The following is a 22,818-nucleotide window of genomic DNA, read 5'->3' as shown; positions in this document are numbered from 1 at the left end:
TAGTACAATGAAGACGGTTACCACATACACAGGCCTTACAGGAATAACAAACTAAGGTCGCTTTTCATTTGAGTTCAACTCTGGGCAAAAGGAGAACAAAATTTGAGTCCAATGGCACCTTTCAGACCTGTAAAGTTTAATACAAAGTGTGAGCTTTCAGGTGCATGCACACTTCCCATTGTCAGAGGAAGTATGCATGCACACAAAAGCTCACACCTTGAATTAAATCTGTGGGTCTTTAAGGCGCCACTGGACTCAAATTATGTTCTGCCACTTCAGTCCAGCATGACATCCTCCTGTAAACTACGGATGGGTGATGCAGTTATCTACATAGAAATTTACCACTGGGTTAGCAGGGGAGGTTTACAACATAATGATAAAATCATTAACCCCGTAAGAGGGGAAGCTATGCCCTCTTGCTGACAGTACAACATACTAATACAAAAATTAAAATAAAAGAACAGTAAACAACAAGGCGGCCTTCAGCCCTCAACTCGTCCATTCCCAGTTGCAGCTAAGAAGTTATAAATCCAGGGACGGTGGCTGGCCCTGGGGGGGGGGGGGGTAGTCCAGATTTCACAGAAGTGGGGAAGGACCCGTTCTCATAACCCAGTATTTAGTCCAGCCTCAACCAAAAGCCTGCAGAAGAGCTCTGTCTTGCAGGCCCTGCAGAAACCAGAGAGCTCCAGCAGGGCCCTTAGGTCGTCTGGGAGCTCATTCCACCAGGTGACGCTGACACATCTCATCTTATTCCCAACGGTGGTCCCAGAAATCATGTTTGGGGTGAAAAACTAGAAAAGAAACTCATAATTAATTATAACACCCTGGATAGTAGTTGACTCATTGCATCATGGAAAAATATTTATAATATTTTTATTCCATTAAATAATTCAGGGTACATGGTTCTCTGTTCTTGCAGGCGGTGGGACTGGCTTGCTAATGTCAAAGTCCTTTATTTTCCTACAAAACCTAGGGACTCCTGTTATTGACAAAGGAACACTCTGAACCTTCTCTTGAGTTTGTTTTGATAACCAGTTTACTAATGGGGCAGTGATATGGGATTTTGTATGGTTAAGAGAAAGAGTAAGGAATAATTTTAGTTCAAGATTTCCTGTTAGATTAAGAGTTTAAGCAAATGGCCCATACAACATTCCCTCATTGCTTAACTACATGATTAGTCCATATACTTTTTCTGATAATACTCTGGGACTGTTTTACGTAACAGTAAATCTGTATTAGAGTCAATAAATTCCTCTCTCCTAGCAGTCTCAAATCATTTGTGTAATCTGAAGAAAATATACGGGCAGAAAAACAGAGCCACAAACCTTGTTCAGTAGAATATGGAAAGTATAACCAGGTTTTAAAGTATCCTTAATTATACCGACTCATATAAATTAAAATGAGCTCTGAATAGCTATTCCCATTTGGAACTAAGCAAAATACTATCTAAGCATTTTCTGATAGTATCACTTTTGCTGTATACCCAACAACAAAATTACTTCCCTTGCAAAAAAAATCTGGATTCGTTAATCTGAATATCTCTTCAATAAAGAGAATCTCTGTGGCATTTCAAAAGTAGTAAATCTATTATAGATAGGTAACTATTAATTGTATGTGGCCAAAGGCCTTTACAAAGCAATATTTACATGGTAAAATACAGAAATAAAATTGTATTCCTCTGTTGAATACATAAGAACAGGTAACGGTAAAATAATATATCACAATAAGTTATCTATTATTTTATTTACAATTAGGGTTGCTACCACTGCAAATGCCAGAGGATTGCTAAGGGAGAATGTGGTGTTTCTGCTGGTGGCACTCTAGGTATTTCAGTTCATCAATATGGTAAAGATCACAGAGACATGGGGAAATTCCTAGATCACCACTATGGTGGTCATTTTCCAGTCATTTCTTCCTCCTCAGTTTCTCAAGAGTGTGGGCCTGGGGCACGCACAGGGTTGCCTGCCACTGGAGGAAAATGGCAATCCTATTTATAACTCCACATATTTAAAGTTGATTGAAGATGCCCTTGCAAGTAAGGAACCTCATAAATATAGAAGATCTCTGGGCTGGATTCTGTGATCCATGAGTGCAAGGGGCATGGATCTTTCCCACATTCCCCCTCTACCCAGCAGTCCCTTCCTGACCTTGGCAAAGCTGATTCCTGTGGGCACAGAACCTGTGTGGACTATAGCCATGCCAGTTGGCAAACATGTAACAAGGAGCCAAAAGCAAAATCTCGATTCCAATGACAGAAGAGGCCCAAAAGTCAAATTTGTCTCCTTTCTCCTCCGTGCTGCAGTCTCCCAGCCTCTTTGGCTGTTAGTTCATGAAGCTCCCAAAAGCCTGGGAAGTAACTTTCCCACATTCCTCCTCAACCCCTGGAAAGATCCATAACTATGATTATCTTGAACAATGGATCATCCCATCCAGCCCCATCCTAATATCACAGCAAATACAATCTGCATTCTGTCATGGACCACCTACTGTCCAATGTAATGCTCTGATACAATATGAGAAGAATCTTATTTTAACAACACTGAATGTATAATTAAATTATATACCATATTTTGTACATTAGCACTGAATGCGTAGTTATATTTTAGTTTCTTTTTTTTTTGTCTCAACCTTTTTAAGTTACCTTCCTATTGCTATTTTTAACAACTATGACACAGAAAGAGCTAAGAAACAGTCGAATGGTTATAATCACAGGTATTATTCAAAGTTTTATTGCACAGATTCTTGGTGCTTTTTTTGTTTGTTTTTTCAAAGCTCATAGTCATCCACTGTTTACAGAGCTGATGACATTTTACAGCGAGAAAAAGTTTCCAAACCAGACAAACACCTTTTCTTTGCTCCATTAAATTACCTTTGGTACGGATAAGAGACAGTCTGTTTCTTTCATCTAATTTCATCTGGTGACATAGGGGAAAAGCCAAGCACAAATATTAAAAGGCAAGCCCTGTTAAGTACTGATTCCATCTCTTATGACCAATATTTTTGTTACTCGTAGTTTGGGAGACTTCTTCACTTTTAGACACTTAAACACTGTTTCCCACGAGGCCAAGGAACTATAATAACTGTGACTGTTTATTCTTCAAACCTCTCATCAGCTAAAAGCACATTCATGCACAGTGGATGCAGCAAACTACAAACAAGAGTCTTTTTCAGAGGTTGTGTCCTAAACATTCTTTATCATTTTGCCTCAGTTAATCCGGTTAGGCCTAATTCCAGCCTAAATACGCCCAGTTTACATTGTGGAGACTCCGGGACATGGAGATTACAAATTTAGTGTCTGAGTCTCTTGAGATACACTCACAGCAAGTCTTCCAAGTAATTTAAAACTACTCAAAAATAGCTACTTCTTGTCATATTTGTTACATAACTATTTAATTAATGAAACACTGAATTAGCTTTTTTGAGAAAAGACCCAAGAGAGGCTCTCGGGAACATACAGTACCAGAAAAATCAACACTGTATACAAAACTGTTCATCTCAAAAACTTATCCCCTGTAAGATTCTGCGTACTTGCTACGCAATGGGGCCACTTGAACTAGAGAAATTATTAATGGTAGTACACTGTGCCATTTCCCAAATTATTTCTGGACGATTCCTTAATTTTTCCCCCTCCTGAGTGCACTGTGAGGAAGAACTACATCTCAGTGACCAACCAGAAACCCATAATTTCTTTATCAAAGAACTTTCTGCTCCACCAGATATATACAAAATAATAATAATAAAAATGGGCCACCCCACTCCTCCTGTTTGGCTTTCTCTTTCAAGCCACGAAATGGTGAAAGAACCTTGGACAGGCACGCACTATAAACACTGCTCTGATATAGCATTGTGACACTCAAAACTCCTGCCCCTTTAAGGCAAAAGAAAGTACTTTAGCTCAGGGGTAGTCAGCCTGTGGTCCTCCAGATGTCCATGGACTACAATTCCCATGAGCCCCTGCCAGCGTTTTCTAGCAGGGGGTCAAGGAAATTGTAGTCCATGGACATCTGGAGGACCACAGGTTGACTAACCCAGCTTCAGCTACTTAACTTAAAATGGCAACAGCCAGTCTTGGTACTCTTTCTCAGATGCTTACCCAACTAGACACAGCTGCTCACCCTCCATGGCAAGTTCTAAGCCTGTAGTTGGTAACAACTTTTGTGTACATAGAGCAGCCTTTCTCAACTTTTTTTTACTATGGAGAAACCCCTGAAACAGTCTTCAGGCTTTGAGAAACCCTGATGGAGCAGGGGTTGAACTTTTCATTTTTATTTTGCTATTAAATGCTGTAATTCACTTTTCACTTTTATTGTGTTATGAAATGCTGTAACTTCTTAAGGTGACCGTTCAATGGTTAAACATTGTTTGTGACAATGCAAAGTTCTGTAAAGTCTTGTCTTTGTACCTTGGCTCTGTGACTTAGCTTCTGGAACTACGTCTTAATCAGAAGGCCTTGTGAGGAGGATGTACTTAACCACCTCTTGAAATACTGCCAAATATTGCCAATGTTTATGTACCAGACGGGCCTATTTCCAAGGCCCGTGGAAGCAACTAGAATTGTTGATATTAAAACATTGGGGTTTGGCGGAGGACAGAGGGGAATGGAACACTGCCTTTTGGGGCCTTTCTGGTGACTTTGCAAATTGGCAATGGGTAGTCTAGGGGGTGGTCCAGGCGGGATGTGCAAAGGGGGGAGATCTTAGGTTACTGGTTTGACCCATAAGGGCATCACCTTTACCCACCTCCAATGGAAAGTTATTTAATCTCATGTAACTCTATTGTTCGATGCACAGGCTCTTTAGGGACAACCCCCCCCCCCCGTGTCAATTTTGTTCTTCTGCAGGTGAGTGGTCACTCTGTTTGGGTACTGCACACTAGGCAAATGATCCCAAAACACCCAGACCAGGCCCTGGGCTATCAACCCCAGAAATGGCATGATTATGCAGAAAATCACTGGGAAGCATAGCTATTTACATAACCACCTGGGGCCCTCCCCCTCCCCCCCAAGGCCAAATCATTGGTCATTTTGGGAGGGAGAGTGGGTCAACGTAGCCATATATGGTCATATTACCCAAATTTATTTAACAAATTTGAAAAATATATTAAAATTAATTAAATCTCAGCTATAAGGGAAACCCTTCTAAGGCCGTCAAGAAACCCCAGGGTTTCATAAAACCCTGACACAGAGAATTATGAAAATACTACCTTAAATCAGGGATGGACACTCTCCTTTCTATCATCTTCCCCACCACTGAGTGTATCTTGAATTTCAGACATAGTTGCCATTCCTTTTGGAGCCACCCAATTTGGGTGTCTTCCCAGGTCCACATCCTCGTGGAAATGTTGATGACAAGCAAGAGGTCCTGGGTCAAAGGTTGTCTGCCAGGATCTTAAATTGGCAACCCGGCTCTGGTGCCACAGCTTTGCCAGGCATTTGGCTGGGGCCAATGAGTTAACAGAAATTCGCTAAAAGGGCCTTCCTCCATAATTTTTCCCACCGTGAACTGCTAAGGTAACAGAGCTGATTGATTGGCAACGACCGGCAGCTACAGGGAATAGGGTCAATTTTAATGGTTCTAAATGTTATCAAATTGTTTCTAATGGTTATTGTTATCGAACTGCTGTAAACCGCCCTGAGACGGCTCCACCGAGAAGGGCTGTTATAGAAATCAAATACATAAACAATTAATAAATAAATAAGTCACCTTAGCAACCACTGCAGGAACCCCTAGGAACATGGTTTCCTAGGCAACCAATTCCAAAGGAGGATGGTATCTGCTGAGGTAACCTTCAGACTGAAAAGAATATTGGATGACACCATCCTATTAGAAGAAGAAGAAGAAGAAGAAGAAGAAGAAGAAGAAGAAGAAGAAGAAGAAGAAGAAGAAGAGTTGGTTCTTATATGCCGCTTTTCCCTACCCAAAGGAGGCTCAAAGCAGCTTACAGTCGCCTTCCCTTTTCTCTCCCCACAACAGACACCCTGTGGGGTGGGTGAGGCTGAGAGAGCCCTGATATCACTGCTTGGTCAGAACAGTTTTATCAGTGCTGTGGCGAGTCCAAGGTCACCCAGCTGGATGCATGTGGGGGAGTGCAGAATTGAATCCAGCATGCCAGAAGTCTGCACTCCTAACCACTACACCAAACTGGCTCTTGAGTTAACAAACTCAAGACATTTCACAAAGTTATTACACTCTCTACAGCAGCCTTTTTCAACTTTTTGACCATGGAGGAGCCCCTGAAATAATTTTTCAGACTTCAAGGAGCCCCGGAACTGTTTTCAGCCTGCCATGACCTCAGGAGTTGCATCACTACCCGTACCATTAGCGTTTGCTGGCAGGGGCTCATGGGAATTGTAGTCCATGGACATCTGGAGGACTACAAGTTGACTACCCCTGCATTAGCCCCCCTTTTGCTCCCTCACCTTTACTACTACTATGGTGGCTCTGGCTCATGTAGGCCGGAAAGAAGAGTAGGGGCTGAAAGACAGACCAGAAACACACCCACACTGCACTTCAGAACTCCTGCGGCCCCCTGGTTGGGAACCCATGCCCTACAGGGTCACAGAAATGGTTATGGAATATAGCTATGGCCAATATATACGAAACAGAAGGTGAAAACTTTAAATATTCATCAGTAACTGTATAACTTCATAACCTTGTGGAAGGGCTTACATTTAACAGTTTTTTTTACTTCAGAAGTTTCATGAGTGACAAAAAGGCTCTTCACATTAAAACACATGTTATGACACTTATACAAAAGATATATCAATAAAAAATTGTGGGTTAATTCTCGAAATAGAAATCCGTGAAAGCTGAGTCCACAAGGTGGCAGTGTAGTAAGGCACTAGTTTCTCATTGGGCAAATCAGGTTTTTTCCATCCACACCAGTCCACAAGACTCATCAATATTTTGCAGAATAAACGGTACCAGAAATCAACACAAATGCTCACGTGCGAAAATGTGAAACGAAAATTCTGTCATGAGCCCCATTATCTGATCATGGTGGGGAGACACAATGCTGTTCCATCCAGATAGTTAAACAATTAATATATAACCATGGTAGTAAAGAACATTCTTTCAGAACTGACAAATTGGGTGAACTTTATGATAATAATAATGTGGGGACCCATAATAATCATACAAGTGTGGACAATGTTCTTATTTTATAGGAGAATCTAACGCCAATATACTTTAAGGCTTTCAGATTTCTTTCCTACAAACCTGGGATGCCTCTCAAGTTTGCAGGATTATCTGTTTTATGTCATTGTGGCCCTGATCTTTGACTTTAACTATCTGTAGATGAGGCCACACAGTTCTCCAAGAGCTCTCTCCGCCTCAGTTACCTCACAGAATGTCTGTTGTGGGGAGAGGAAGGGAAAGTTGTTTGTAGGTTCCTTTGGGACTCCTTTGGATAGTGAAAAGCGGGGTATAAAAAAACAACTCTTCTTCCACTTCTCTTGATGATTAGAATATAAGATAATTGCTCTTGCGGGCCTCAACTCAATATTTATTGGCTTGGGTCCTTCAGGCACTCCTGCACTGCAAGCTGTCACTGTCCTCAGCATCTTCTTTGCCATCCAAGTGCTGCTCACTGTGGCCACGGATGCTGGATGGGGTCTCACCTGGCCTCCAACTTAGCAGGCCTGGCTGCTGCCCTCATTATAGGCACTCAAAGCAGCCAGGACCTTCTTTCTACAGCACATGGCATTTGCCTCCTTTACTATCCTGTTGGTGCTCAGCATCACACTTTTTCTAGACAGCAGCAACAGGGCTGTGCTAGTTTTTGTTCAAGATGGAGGCAGTCAGACCTGTTGTTCCACTCCTCTGGCTGCCACAAGGACCATGTCCCATGGCTCTCTCCCTCACCCCAGTCTGAGGACAGAGCCTATGATGCTGCTTATCTTTTCACTGCCACCAAGAAGATGCTGGGTGCCTGCCATGGGGCAGACCCCCAATTCAGGAGGAAGTTATTCTCAAAGAGTCCTCACAGCACAACAAGGTGCAGGAGCACATGTAGAGGACAGAGGGGCATGACAGTGACTGTATTGACTGACAGGACAATCAACAAAATAGTTTGAGCCGTGAAATGCGGGGTGCTATTATATCTGGGTCCCTGCTTATTATTATTGTTATTCATTATTTAAACATTGCACCCCCTCAACAGACTCAGGGCAAATCACAACACAACTAAAATCACATAAAATTCTAAGATACCATATAAAATCTAATTTGAACTTAAAATTTCCAGATAAATTAAACTCTACTATTGCCCATAAAAAGTCCTGTGGGATGGGGGGGGGGCATTAAATAGACTTCCCTAAGGAGTATAGTTTGGCAGATGCAAGTGGAAACACCTTTTCATCATCTGCAATATGAAAGTAACAATTATCAGAGACTTCCCATAATGTTTCCAACCAGGAAGTTCTGCTGCCAAATTGGCTGTATCTGTGGAGGCATAAAAAGACTTCTGTCTTCAGGCTATAAGTATGTCAGGGACCTCAATGACTCCCAGGCTCTGCAATTCTGAGGGAAGTCAAGGACCTGCTGCCTGCATCCATGTGCCAAAGAAACAACGCATGAAGGTTTTAAGGCAAAGCCTGTTCCTCACTTGCTTGACAGGGACTGGCCCTTTAACAGCCCATGGTCTGAAGAGCAGCTGGGATGCAGTCTTGAGCCAAGGGTGGGGAAACAAGGAGATGAGTCCCAGCCGGGGGCAACAAAATCTTCCCACAGGAACTCCTCCAATCCTATGGGATTTCCAGAGGCAGGGAGCCTCCAAAAAGGCTGGCTCCAGGATGTCAGACTATTCATAAGGCAAATCGGTCAAGGACAACACACCGACTCTTGCTCCTGAGGCTGAAAGGAGGAGGGTCAGGAGAGAAGGAAAGAACTAGAGTGATAGAAACCTCCTTCCCTCACTGACTGAAGCCTGTAGGAGGCTACAACGGTGTCCCCTGCTGCCAGGCCCAGGCAGGTCCTCTATAAGCTAAGAAACCAACCTAAATTGGTGACAGGCATTTGATGCCGCTGATACTCACCTGAATGTCAAAACTTAAGGCCCACTTCTGCAATATAGCTATCCCCAATTCTGCAAATTGGATCCTTAAGAAGGAAGGGAGCACCATCTAGAATACCACTGGGGCCTGGTTTAGCATAATGGGAACTGGTTTTGCAGCTGGAATCACAGAGGTTCCCAGTTTGAATCTCGCTTCTGCCACAAACTTGTTAGGTGAGCCAGCAGCTTCAAACCTCTCTTTAACAACTCCCATATGAAGGAAACTATTATGTGTGTGCCCAACATTTTACATGGCAACAGTACTATATAAATACTAAAAATCACAATACCGATGCAGCTAGCTCTCTGAAGCTCCCAAGAGCTTCAAGAAATATATTAAAAGGAGAAACTCTACCAAGAGTTTTTACTTCTTCATTCTCTTTGAAACACTTGAAGGAGAAGAACCATATTTGTCGATACAACTCCAACAATGCAACTTTCAGTCATGGGCCTTCACTCAGGGAAATCTTAAATCAGTAGTGAGGGCCCAGAAGAGGAAGAAAAGCTGGTTTTTTATTCCCCTCTTTTCACTACCCAAATGAGTCCGAAAGTGGCTTACAATCACCATTCTCATCCTCTCCCCACAACAGTCGCCCTGTGAGAGCTCTAACAGAACTGCCATGTGAGAACAGCTCTAAGAGAACTGTGACTGGCCCAAGGCCATCCGGATGGCTGCATGTGGAGGAGGGGGGAATCAAACCCTGTTCTTCAAATTAGAGTCCATAGCTCTTAATCACTATAACATGCTGGCTTCTAACTGATTAAACCAGAAAAAGTATTTTTGAAATAAAAGCACTCCCAAAAAACAATAGTACAAGTCTGTAATGTTTTAGAGGTGTTGCCTGAAATTACAATGGCATTCCTTCTAGTTTAGAGAATTTACTGCTACTCTCCGATTTTTCTTGCCAAAGGGGCTTCAATAAAACCTCACAAAAAACCCTCAACAATAACACAGCACACTTGCCATGTGACTGTGTATTACTTAAACTGTTAAAGTTTCATCAAATGAGGTAATTGAGTTAAAATGTATCAGCTAAGCATCAACTAAGCCAGGGGTAGTCAAACTGCGGCCCTCCAGATGTCTATGGACTACAATTCCCATGAGGCCCTGCCAGCGTTTGCTGGCAGGGGCTCATGGGAATTGTAGTACATGGACATCTGGAGGGCCGCAGTTTGACTACCCCTGAACTAAGCTATAAAGTAGTTCAAGTTTTTCCTACCCCAGGGGGCAGTCTTTCTGAGAGGAAGAATCTATTCTGTCAAACAAAAAATTCCACAGCTCAGTGCTAACTATCTTGGTTGCCAATACAAAACTATCTCATCTCAAACTGAAGTTCCTGCGTTTTGAACAATGACTGAGGCATAGGCAAAAAAATGTGGAACTAGCAACAAGACAGCTAATTGGTTTTTTAGCTTAAAATGGATAATGATAAAATTTGTTCTTCATGATATGATTTCATATGGCGTGTATATTTTATCATATTGTTATTATGCGATGATATTTATAGATAATGACGTACTCCCTGAAGAAGGTTACCTGAAACAGGTATAATCTTGCCAGCTGGAGGATCACAACTGGCAAAGTAAATATTTTTTTATTTGTAGAAAGTCATCCTACCAAATGGGGGGGGGGGGAGAAATAATTAGCACGTATCAAGGATTTTCACATTATTTTCATGCTGTGTTGTTGTTATAAATAGTTGTGTGAGAATCACATATTCACTGTTTTTGTGACTTAGTGTTATGCATAATATTTGTTCTCATTCAGTAATAGCTTAAGAAGGTAATCATCACCTAGTGTATTAACATCAATTACTCTGTGAGTCTCAATGAGAAAAGCAGACTATATGTTATGTAAATTTAAATATACATATTTCTAATCTCTGGTGCCAGGGTATTAAGGGCCTGATTCAGATTTAAGTGACTCCAAGAGGAAAATTGATACACTTCAGGGTTTTTTAAATCAGATCCAATTTCACCTCCATACTAACATGGAAAAATATTTTAATCTTTTAAGGGGAGGAGGGACATTATTAATGGAAAGAAGTTGGAGAATGACCTGAAAAAATGTGTCCATGTTGTACACATAAGTCAGAATGATTCAAAATAATAAGAGCCATCTTGGTGCGGTTAGGAGTGCGGACTTCTAATCTGGCATGCCAGTTTTGATTCTGCACTCCCCCACATGCAGCCAGCTGGGTGACCTTGGGCTCGCCACAGCGCTGATAAAGCTGTTCTGACCAAGCAGTGATATCAGGGCTCTCTCAGCCTCACCCACCCCACAGGGTGTTTGTTGTGGGGAGAGGAAAGGGAAGGCGAATGTAAGCTGCTTTGGGACTCCTCCAGAAGAACCAACTCTTCTTCTTGTTTAAAAGGACTGGTCCTAGTTAGAAACCAAACTGAAGCAGGAATTAAAATGGAGCTGCAAAATGGCATGTTTCTTCCCCTTAAGCTGCCTGCAAATTCCCCCAACAATGGTTTCTGCTCTGTGTAAGAAATGTAAAGAATGCATATGGAAATGCTCCTAATCACACCATGATAATTTTTTTCAGGGTTCTCATAGCATGCCTTTGGAGTGTTCAGCTGCACATGGATGGAAGAGATAGAAAGAAATTCTCTAATCTAATGAGAGGGAAGCATTTATTCAGTTACTGAAACTGCTGATTTTTTTGTGCCTGTGATCAGTCCAAATAACTGTGGGGATATGCAAAGACTCACATGCCCCCCCCCCCCCTGTTCTTTCAGGCTGGTCCCTCGGAGGTCAGAAAAACCTGCAGCTATCCCAAGTCTCTGCTCAGCCCAGGAGTGCCAAAAACAACCTATTTACAACTGCAAATCTGAAAGAATCCCCTGCTAGGCAGAGGCCCATATCTAGCATGGGGATGTTCTATCACACTTTGGGGAGGACACATGGCTCAGCGGTAGAGCATCTGCTTAGAAAGTCCTAGGTTCAATCCCTGGCATCACCAGTTAAAAGGACCACATAGGAGGTAAGGGGAAAACCTCCACCTGAGACCCTGGAGAGCCATTGCCAGTCTGGGTAGACAATATTGACTCTGATGGACCAAGAGTCTAGTTCCATATAAGCTTGCTTCATGTGTGTACCTGCATGGCTGTTTAGAGACTTCACCTAGCTACTGCGCTTCCTGCTTCACTCCTACAAATTAGCACAGGGGTGACCTATCAGTTCTAAACTGCTGTGCTCTAGGGCAGGGGTAGTCAACCTGTGGAGGACCACAGGTTGACCACCCCTGCTTTAGGGCATGACAAGTTTGCCCATTGCCTCTCCCCATTAGCACCCTCCACAGAACAAGACCAAATAGGTTCTGTGTGTTTCTAGTGATCAAACTTAAAGCATGCAAAAAAATTAAGTAACTAAATGAATAAAACATGACACAAGGTCTGTTCAAGCATTCAGGCTGAGTAAGGGTACAAAGAAAAGGTGAAAAAAAACACAGGTTCCCTTCCCTACCTTTGGCACTTATCCAAAAGATAGGGAAGGGAACCTTGGTACTTATCCATAAGGTGTTGAAATCGGACAGGCTACTGTTGCTATACATTACAATGGATGTAAGTTCAGCATTACTTTAGTTCTCATACTTGAGGCCTCTTTCTCTTCCATGTCCCTTGCCAAGTGGACAAGATGGGAGCCCTTGAGGTAAAAGCTTAATCTTTCATGGCTTGGTTTTTTAAAATTAATTTATTATTTATATATATTTAGATTTATATCCCGCTTCGCCTGATAATGTCATCTCGAGGCAGCTTATGAGTCAAGATGGAGGAGCTTATCCATTGAGTCCAGAAGACAGATATCTCCCCTTGTCACACTCTGCCCCTGAGGGTCGTCCAGCCCCTTCCTGCTTCAAGAGGAAGTGTTTATTTTCTAGCTACTTTGTTCCTAGTAGTCTGTCTCCTCGGGATGTGCTATCCTAGCAGACTGGGAGATGGTAAACCATTGCCTTATTTCAACCAGAGACATTAACATTAGCAATTATTCAAATACTATCTGCTTTGAGTACGATGGCCCATCTCCCAGCCTTGCATCTCCTCTGTGCATCTATTTCAAACTGCAAAAGCCCCTGGACCCAAGATAAATGCAGATCCAAGTTAATATAACCTTGGTATGAATTGCTATGAAATTTCACCACATAACATGAGAGGAAAGATACATTATCCTTCACTTACTTCAAAGTAGGCTGTTGATCAGTGGCTCTGGAATCCTTAGAGAAAAATTAAAGGACTTCCCAGTGAGGAGGAAATAACTGGTATATCTTTGCTATTTAAAACCTTTGCATTTCTTATTTTTGTTTTAACAAAAAATTCAAAACATCTGTAGAAAACATGGCTTCTTGCGTTCCAGTATGTTGTAGTGGTTAGAGCAGCATTTCTCAACATTGAGAAACCCCTGAAATATTCTTCAGGCTTTGAGAAACGCAAGAAGCGATGCAATCGTGCAGAATATGGTTGGGAAGCGTAGCTGTGGACACGCCCACCCGGGGCCCCTCCCCTTCCCACCCCTTCCAGGCTCATCATTAGCCATTGGTGGGGCACAATAAAATCAGAGTCCAGTAGCACCTTTAAGACCAACAAAGATTTATTCAAGGCATGAGCTTTCGAGTGCAAGCCCTCTTCCTCAGACATTGGTGGGGCAGATCAACATGACCATATATGGTCATATCACTCGATAAATATTTAACAATTTTTAGAAATACATCTTAAAATTAATTAACTCCCACTCATTTAGGTTTTTAAAAACCCTGGTCGAAAAAAGTGTCATACTAGGATCTGGGAGATCCAGGTGCGAATCGCCATTCTGCCTTGGACATTTGACCTTGAGCCAGTCATAGACATTTGACCTTGAGCCAGTCTCAGCCTATCCTACCCCACAGGATAGTTGTAAGGATAAAACAGAGGAAAGGAGGAAAATATAAGCTCCTTCTGGCTCCACTGGGAGAAAGGTGGAATTGTAAATGAATAAATAAATCCCAAACAACAATAACTAGAATTCACCAAAACGCACCAAAGAATAAAGAAAAAAGAACCAAACAAGAATTGTAGTACTCAAACCTCAGTTTGAAGGCAATAAATAGTTCAACAAAACTGCTATAACACAAGTAACACTCACACGTGTATAAAAAATGGGACCCAGTTTAATATATGAATTGGTTCTCAGACATTCCAGAAAATAATAAAGCTGATGAATGACAGCTTCTTTGAATGGGATGGGGCTCCTCTTAGAACAAGACTCTCAGCAACGTGGAAGTAACTTCACAGACAGACTATTTGTTTCCAGGTACAAATTAAGGTGGTGGTGCTTACCTTTAAAGCCCCTCATGACCTGGAGTCTGCATACCTGAAGGACTGTCTCTCCCAATATAAACTTGTGCAGCAAATCGTGTTCCTCACAGCAGGCTCTACGAGCAATCCTTTTGCTCCTGAAGGTACAATCTGCTCTGTCCCCAGCACAAGCTGCTCTGCTACCGTGGAACAACCTCCCGGAAGGGGCATGGCAGGTTCTCACCCTTGGGGCCTTCCAGCAAGGTAATAAGAGAGTACTACTGAAAACTGATGATGGAGCAGCTTGAACAGGCTCCGAATTATCTGTTTTAATTTCCTGTTTTTAATTATGTGTTTTAATTATTGTCTAAGATTGTTGCATTGTTTCTATTGTCACTTCCTACCTTGGGTTATGATTACATCACCATAAAGATGGGGTATGTAAATAGTCCAAATAAATAAAATTTAATATTGCACTGATTACTTTCTAACCACTCTAAAAAGTGGCACTGGGGGGAGGAGTTACTGCAATGCCTTCACTTAAATGTTCTTTCTTGCCAGAGATGGAGAAATATTAATAGCTGCTCAACTGTAGGGTACCATGTACAGGTTCACCATGTACGAATGCCAAAAATCACTCAAAATCAATCAATCCTTGGTCTATTGCAGCCTTTCACAATTCATTTACCACTGAGAAACCCCAAAATATTATTCAGGATTCGAGAAACCCCAGGAGTGGCGCAATCATGCAGAATATGGTTGGGAAACAGAGCTGTGTACATGCCCACCCGGGGCCCTTCCCCTTCCCACCCCCTCCATGCCCATCACTGGACATTTTGAGAGGGGATGGTAGATCAACCTGACCATATATGATCATCGTTGTTGTTGTTAGGTGCAAAGTCATGTCCAACCCATCGCGACCCCATGGACAATGATCCTCTAGGCTAGCGATCCCCAACCTGTGGGCTGCAGACCACATGGGGCCCTCGACTAATTGGAGGTTGGCCCCGAAGGACGCCTTTCCCCCCCCCAGCCCTTTACTTCACCCCCCCCCCCGGCCCTTTACTACACACTTCGGGTGTCATTGTCTCCCATCACTCCCAGATGGGACTATCTCGTTGCAGAGAAACAAGCTCAGGGTTCCCATTGATTTGTCATGAGTTAAAATTTCCATGAAAATAAAATGTTCCTTATGTTCATTGTTGTGGCGTGTCTGTATCTTATTTTGAAGGGATGTTTAAACATTACCATAGCGATCAGAGATTGTTAGGGCAGTGGTTGAGAGTAGAGGAGTAAACTACCCCCCCCCCACCGGGCCTCAGTAAAAGGCGTTGAGTGGTCCCCGCTGAGTGGTCCCAGGCGTTGAGTGGCCCCCGGTGATAAAAAGGTTGGGGACCATTGCTCTAGGCCTTCCTGTCCTCTACCATTCCCCAGAGTCCATTTAAGTCCATTTAAGCACCTACTGCTTCAGTGACTCCATCCAACCACCTCATTCTCTGATGTCCTCTTCTTCTTTTGTCCTCGATCGCTCCCAGCATTAGGCTCTTCTCCAGGGAGTCCTTCCTTCTCATGAGGTGGCCAAAGTATTTGAGTTTCATCATATATGATCATAACAACTGATAAATGTTTAACTAATTTTTAAATAATATATAAAACATTAACTCCCACCAATTCAGGAAACTCTTCCAGGGCCATCAGGAACTCCAGAGTTTCAGGAAACCCTGGTTGAGAAAGCCTGGTCTACAGGCTTCATAAGTCTAAAGGCTAAGTCTTTTCTAAATTGGGTCTTCTGAGGTCACGTCTCTTCTCCCTCTCTATTTCTGTACTGTTCCTTTAAGCAGCAGTCACATCAGGGGGACATGACAAAACTCACCAGCCCCTTTTCATCTAGATTTGCTATCTGCAGAGCCCCAGTTTATTCTGAGTTGAAATAAAGACCTTGGATCATGCCTTTAGTGAGATAAAGTTTATCATGAATGATACTTCTGTATAAAGCTGATCTGACTATTGATACATGTCTCCTTCCCTCCACAATATAAGAATATTAATACAACTGATTATAGAAATTGCCTGACTTTATTTATTTTGTATTTATTAGATTTGTATACCCCCCTTCCATACAGCTCAGGGCAGATTACATATATCATCAGGGGGGGGATACATGGAACGACCTAACATATAACACAGTCAAATACACCAACAACAATCCAACAGTGGTTCTGAACAACACCATTTCAATTCAACTTATTGCCATCCTAAACAATCAAACCCTAGGCCTACTAACTTCAAATGGACTTAGAACTCTGTTTAGGATTTCACTGTCATTCTCAAATCCCCTTGGGGCTGTAAAGCTAAATATCCAGCCACATAGTTTTACTTGCGTCATGCCCAATTGAAATCCTGGACAGTACACAAATTCTGATCTCCATCACATGCAGACACACAAACAACCATGGGAATTAATGTTTGCAGGGTCATTCAGTTACTTAGCTGCACATCTGCTCTCCGTTTATTGGTTTTAGAACAGAAATATCTTCCCAAGGGGGAAAAAAAAACACTTGAAATTTGCACAAAATCAGAACTCATACAAGGCTAAAAAGAAACTGTTGGAATGCCCTTGAAATATAGTTGCCTAACCCAGGAGTAGTCAAACTGCAGCCCTCCAGATGTCTATGAACTACAATTCCCATGAGACCCTGCCAGCGAACGCTGCCAGCGAATGCTGGCAGGGGCTCATGGGAACTGTAGTCTGGAGGGCCACAGTTTGACTACCCCTGGTCTAACCCCTAAGCTGTCAATATTAATGAGCTGTTTCTGAAGACAGGGTGGATTTCTCCACCAGCTGCAATGGTTGCCAGTTGAATTCCGGATCAGACTACCTTCAAGGCCATACGTGGTCAGGGCCCAGTGTACCTGAGGCATCGCCTCCCCGCCTATGCCCCCAAAAGAGCTCTGTTCTCCACTGCTACCAACCAGCTAAGGGTCCCTGGCCCCAAAGAAGTCCGCCTGGTCTTGACCAGGGCCACAGCATTCTCTGTTCTGGCCCCCACCTGGTGGAACGAGCTCCCAGAGATCAGGGCCCTGACGGAGCTTAAACAGTTCCACAGGGCCTGCAAAAAGGAGCTCTTCCGCCAGGCATTTGGTTGAGACCAGAGATAACCAACAGTGACTGAAGGACCCCTGTTCCCCCCCGCCCCTCCCTCAGAACTCCACCAGTATACTCTGGACCTGTTTGCAATGTTGCATTGTTTATATTGTTTATACTGTTATATTGTTATATGGTTACAACTATTAGTTATTATTACTGTATGGTTACTCACATGTTATAGACTGTTTCATGTACTGTTCTTATGTTCTTATGTAAACCGCCCTGAGCCTCCGGGGGGGGGGGGGGCGGTATATAAATATAATAAATAAATAAATAAATCCCAGAATAAATAAATAACATGGGTATTCTCCAATTCTCACTATCATGTGCAGAGCTCATAGAAAGACATTGTGGTCATTTCCCCCTGCTTTCTGCAGCCCACTGAAAAGCAACTCCTTGAAAGAACAACGTGGGACATGACAGTAAGGGTCAAAGTAGGCAGAAGTGAGATCCGTGGAAACCATCTCTGGCACATCAGTCTGCTTCGTTCGTGGAAAAGTGGAGAATCATTTCCACCACTTCCTCCTGCTCTATGTAGCCTTCCTATGCTGTATTCCAGACCATTCCCATGGTCCCACAATTCTCAGGCATGGACTTTCAGTGGACATGGGGATATAAGGAAAGGGGACAAAAATTCTAACTATGAGTAGAGGTAAACCAAATTAGTCTGGATCCAACTGATAGCTCATGAGAGATACGGATCAGGGGAAAACAGACTCTTGTGTATGTCATCCTAAGGTGCAAACATAAACAGAAGGCTTGTGTCACCTTTAATATGAATAAGACCTTATTCTTGCATAAGCTTCCAGGGACCAAAGCCCAAGTTCTTGCTCACAAACGTTTATCCTGAAATAAAATCTTGCTAGCCTTTCCAAGCACATCTTTTTTTTTTCTTTTTGGCATTACTTCTAGAGTCCCTTGGACTGCAAGGCGAACAAACCGGTCAGTCCTAGAGGAGATTAGCCCTGACTGCTCCTTAGAAGGCCAGATCCTGAAGATGAAACTCAAATACTTTGGCCACCTCATGAGAAGGAAGGACTCCCTGGAGAAGAGCCTAATGCTGGGAGCGATTGAGGGCAAAAAAGGAAGGGGACGACAGAGAATGAGGTGGCTGGATGGAGTCACTGAAGCAGTAGGTGTGAGTTTAAATGGACTCGGGGAATGGTAGAGGACAGGAAGGCCTGGAGGATCATTGTCCATGGGGTCGCGATGGGTCGGACACGACTTTGCACATAACAACAACAGCCTTTCCAATGTCCCTGGACAAATGTTTGTTTTCTTGCTGCAACAGACTTGAAGTGCTGTCCTTAATGGAAGTCACACAAAGGCACACAATTTTAGGTTGCCTAAGGCTTGTTACCACTCGCCATTCATTGGTGTCATTTAGATTGTCTACTTCAGGCATGCAAACCTACGGCCAGCCTTGATTCTATATAATTTTATGTCCCTGCTTAGTGATACTAAAATCTAAGTTTTATAAAATGCATTTATAAAATCCCTAAAAGCCAATGATGAACATATAACAGCTTTTCCTTTCTGTTCACTTATCCTATTCTAAAACTTTCAGGACTTCTCAAGTGAAGAGTATCTCATTTCCCCCAAATCTGCATTAACTTTCTTTCAATATTAATACATAGAACTAGAATTATCGTTCAGGGTTGGGAAGGGGGGAGGCACCGGAAAATAAGCCTATGCAACAGAAAGGAAGTTGTAGTAAGTGTGCATGTCACATCCCCTTGGCAACCATGTGGAATTTCTAGTAGGCGTTGAACATTTGTGTGGGCGAAACATACAAAATTTCCTTCTGAGCCTCCCTATTCATTTTGGAAGGGTTTTCCCATGAGAGAGGAATCTAGAATTTTTTAAAAGGCTGAAGGGTGGCTGGCTCTGATAATACGATGACTGAATTCTCTACATATCACAGAGTAAAGCAACACCGATTGAGAGGTGATCTATGCATCGGAACAAAACCCAAAAGGGTAAGCCGCTTCTGTTCCCCACACATTACAGCAGTTTTCTTTGTTTCTCTCTGCTTCAATCATCCTTTAACCTTGAGGAATTAAGAGCGTACATTATTTCCCAGTCTGCTGGTCTAGGTTTTTGTTTATTGTCTCTGAGACACTCATATTTAACCCACCCCACCCCATTCACACACACAAGCAATACAGACTTAAGAACTCAAAGAGAACAATCCCATGCAAATCTAGGGAAGTAACTCCTATTCTATTCAATGGGGCGTAATGCCAAGGAAGTGTTTTTTAGCATTGCATCCTACATGAATTAAGTTTGTAGAAACACGAAAGAAAGTATTTTAGTTATTAGTTTTAAAATTTAGATATAAAATTTAAAAATATCTCAGTATTATCCTTGATCAAGCCCATTCCACACACGCTGGATAATACACTTTCAATGTGCTTTAGAAGTAGATTTTCCTGTTTCACACAGGAAAATCCAGCTGCAAAAGCACACTGAAAGTGCATTATCCAATGTGTGCAGAACAGGGATTCAAGGCAGCTTTTCACCTTGTTCCCATCTCCTCCATTTACTCCCCAGAACAACAACCCTGTGATAGTAGCTTAGTAGCTAGGCACCTGGCAGATTTCCCTTGCCTAGTGAAGGATTTGAACCCAGAATCCTAGGTCCTGGTTCTGCACTGTAGCCACTATACCACACCAAGCCCGTTTTAAAAAAAAATCTGTCATTTCAAATGGACATATGGTTCCATTTTTTTTTAAAAAAAAGAGAAAACGACTATGAAGAGAGATTGTTTATGGTGTATTTATTCGGAAACTTAAATATGAGATGTGCTACTGTGCTTCCCAGTCAGTATTCCAAAGCAGACGATGCTGTTGGAGATGAACCCAGCAGATAAATGCAATCCAAATGCCTGATGAAAAGCAGCTTCAAATTATGTAAATGCAATGTGATTGTAAAATGAGTAAGGATGCTTCTTAATGCCTACTATTTAAAAACTGACTCACGCAGACATTTCAAATGGAAAACTCCATCCACTGCATGCCCATGCCAACAGGGTGTTGCCCATAGTGTTGAGTGCCTGTAGCACGTACAGTTTTAGATTTTAGAATTCAAAATATAAGGAGAAAAATTAAAATTGCAGCCAAGGCTTCTAGTCTCAAGGCTTTTTAATTGTGCCAACACAGAACCTTCTTAACCAATGTGGTTTAGTTGTGCATGCTTCAGAGGGTAGCCATGTTGGCTCACAGTAACGCAACTAGATTTTAGTCCAATAGCCCCTTATAGACCAACAAGATATTCCAATAATATTACTGGCCCCTTTAGGAGCCACAGGATTAAAATCTAGCTGTGCATGATTATCCTGTTGAATGTTAGGAGACAATCCCAGTGGATTTCCTCGAAAGATGCCCCAAGCAACCTCCACCATCAAATGCATTCCTACTGTGATGAAAACAACTCCAGAGGGTTATCCATCTTAGTCTATTGTTATAACAACAAAAACAAGACTCTTGTGGCACTTTGATGATGTCAGCCATCTAGTTGTATCTGACTCTTGGCAATCCTATGGCCTAGCTGTCGCCACGTCTTTCAATCTTTTGCGGCACCTTTAAATTTTAAAAAATTTATTTAGGGATTTATATCTATATACTCGGTATTTACAGAAATAAAAACACAGTAAAACCCCATATATATATTCCATATATTAAAAAGATTTAAAAAAAAAATCAGAACCACAATCAGCCAAGATACCAGAATTTGGTGGGTTATAACCTGCCAGGCGTTGAGTACTAGGAGGTATTGGAAGAGGAAAGGAGAGCAGAAGAGGGGAGAGGGAGGCCCAAGGTTTGGATATACCTAGCCTCAACCATAGGCCCAGAAGAAGAGTTCTCTCTTATAGGGCGTGTGGAACTAAGAAAGTTAGGGCAGGGTCCTGATCTCTCTCAGGAGCTCATTGAACCAGGCAGAAGCCATGGATGAAAAGATCTAGCTCTGGTCAAGGCCAACTGTATTTCCTTAGGGCCAGAGATCCTTAGCGGATCAGCATTGTTCAATTGAAGAGCTCTCTGGGGGATTAATCATGTCTAACCATCATACTATTTGTCGGCCTGTTTTCCTTTTACCACTGACCAGTTGTAGGATAATTGCTTTCTCCAGTGTTAGACAAACATCTTTATTACGGTCATAGACCAGCGAAGTCAAAATTAGCAATTTCGCCGTTACAAAAAATAATATAGCCAAAAACATGGATTTACTCATAACATAACAATATATAAAACAGCTTAGACTATAAATGTGCTAAAATATAAAGTAAAACTGGTTGGAAATACAGTGAGTCAGATCGCATGATATGGCCAAAATAATTGAGCCAGAGTTTCATGATTTTGCCTTCCAGAGATATATTAAGCTTCATGTATTCTAGTATTTCCTTGTTTGTGATTTTTGCTGTCCATTGAATGGAATGGCACCTTACAGACCACCAAAATTTTATTCCAGTATAAACCTTCCCAAACTTGAGCCCACTTCTTTGATTAGCTGAGCAGAAGCTTGGACAAACGGTGCTCCCTAATGCTGCTGCAGAACAGGGCCTCAAACGCCAAAACATTGAGCAAAATGCAATTAAGCAAGTTCCTGAGTGCATGAAGCCGCTGGCACACCATAGTAAACGGCTCTATGCAGGATGATTATCCATCACCGCCCCAACAGCAAACAGACATCAAGCAGAAGGATACACAAGAAGATAAAATGCACAGGGGAGGAGGGCATCAAACAGCAATATAACATACCAGAGGTTATCCTCGAATACACTGGGATCCAAATCTGCACAATAACCACCCTTTCTCTAGCAGGCAAGGAGCAGAGCTGGTTTACTGTCCACTCAACCCAAATCAGGAGAAGACGCTAACCCTCACTGCAGAGGACCATAGGCAGCAGGGATTTGTCTGGTTCTCTGGTGGTGGTGGTGTAGGAGGAGACAACAGGTGCAGCTTATAAATGAAATCATCTCTTAAAACCTAAACTGAGCTTCTACAGCAAGACTACCAATCTCAGGGCTTGGTTTACTCAGGGCTTAGCATTTGTGCATCAGGCTTGTGCATCAAGATGAAAGCCTGTAATAAACAAGGAAGCTTACAGTTATGTTCCCAAATGCCACAGAAATTATTTTTTTAATGTATAGGCCAGGCTTTTTTACATTTGAGACCCCCCTGAAACATTCTTCAGGCTTTGAGAAACCCAAGAATTGGCGCGATCAAGCAGAATATGGTTGGGATGTATAGCTGTGTACAAGGCCACCTGGGGTCCCTCCTTCCCATCTCCTCCAGACCCATCACTGGCCATTGCAGGGGGTGCGGGTCGATATGACAATA

General features: G+C 42.4%; 1 protein-coding gene across 8 annotated transcripts in view; it reads right to left on the bottom strand.

Moving 5' to 3' along the window:
• Positions 1-22,818, bottom strand: part of COBLL1 (cordon-bleu WH2 repeat protein like 1) — a 132,008-nt gene that overhangs the window by 68,670 nt on the left and 40,520 nt on the right. The gene's annotated exons all lie outside the window — the stretch shown is intronic.

Source organism: Paroedura picta, chromosome 2 (assembly GCF_049243985.1).
Source record: "Paroedura picta isolate Pp20150507F chromosome 2, Ppicta_v3.0, whole genome shotgun sequence".
Taxonomy (NCBI): domain Eukaryota; kingdom Metazoa; phylum Chordata; class Lepidosauria; order Squamata; family Gekkonidae; genus Paroedura; species Paroedura picta.
Note: the sequence above shows the minus strand (reverse complement) of the source record. Positions and strands in the feature narration are given on the sequence as shown.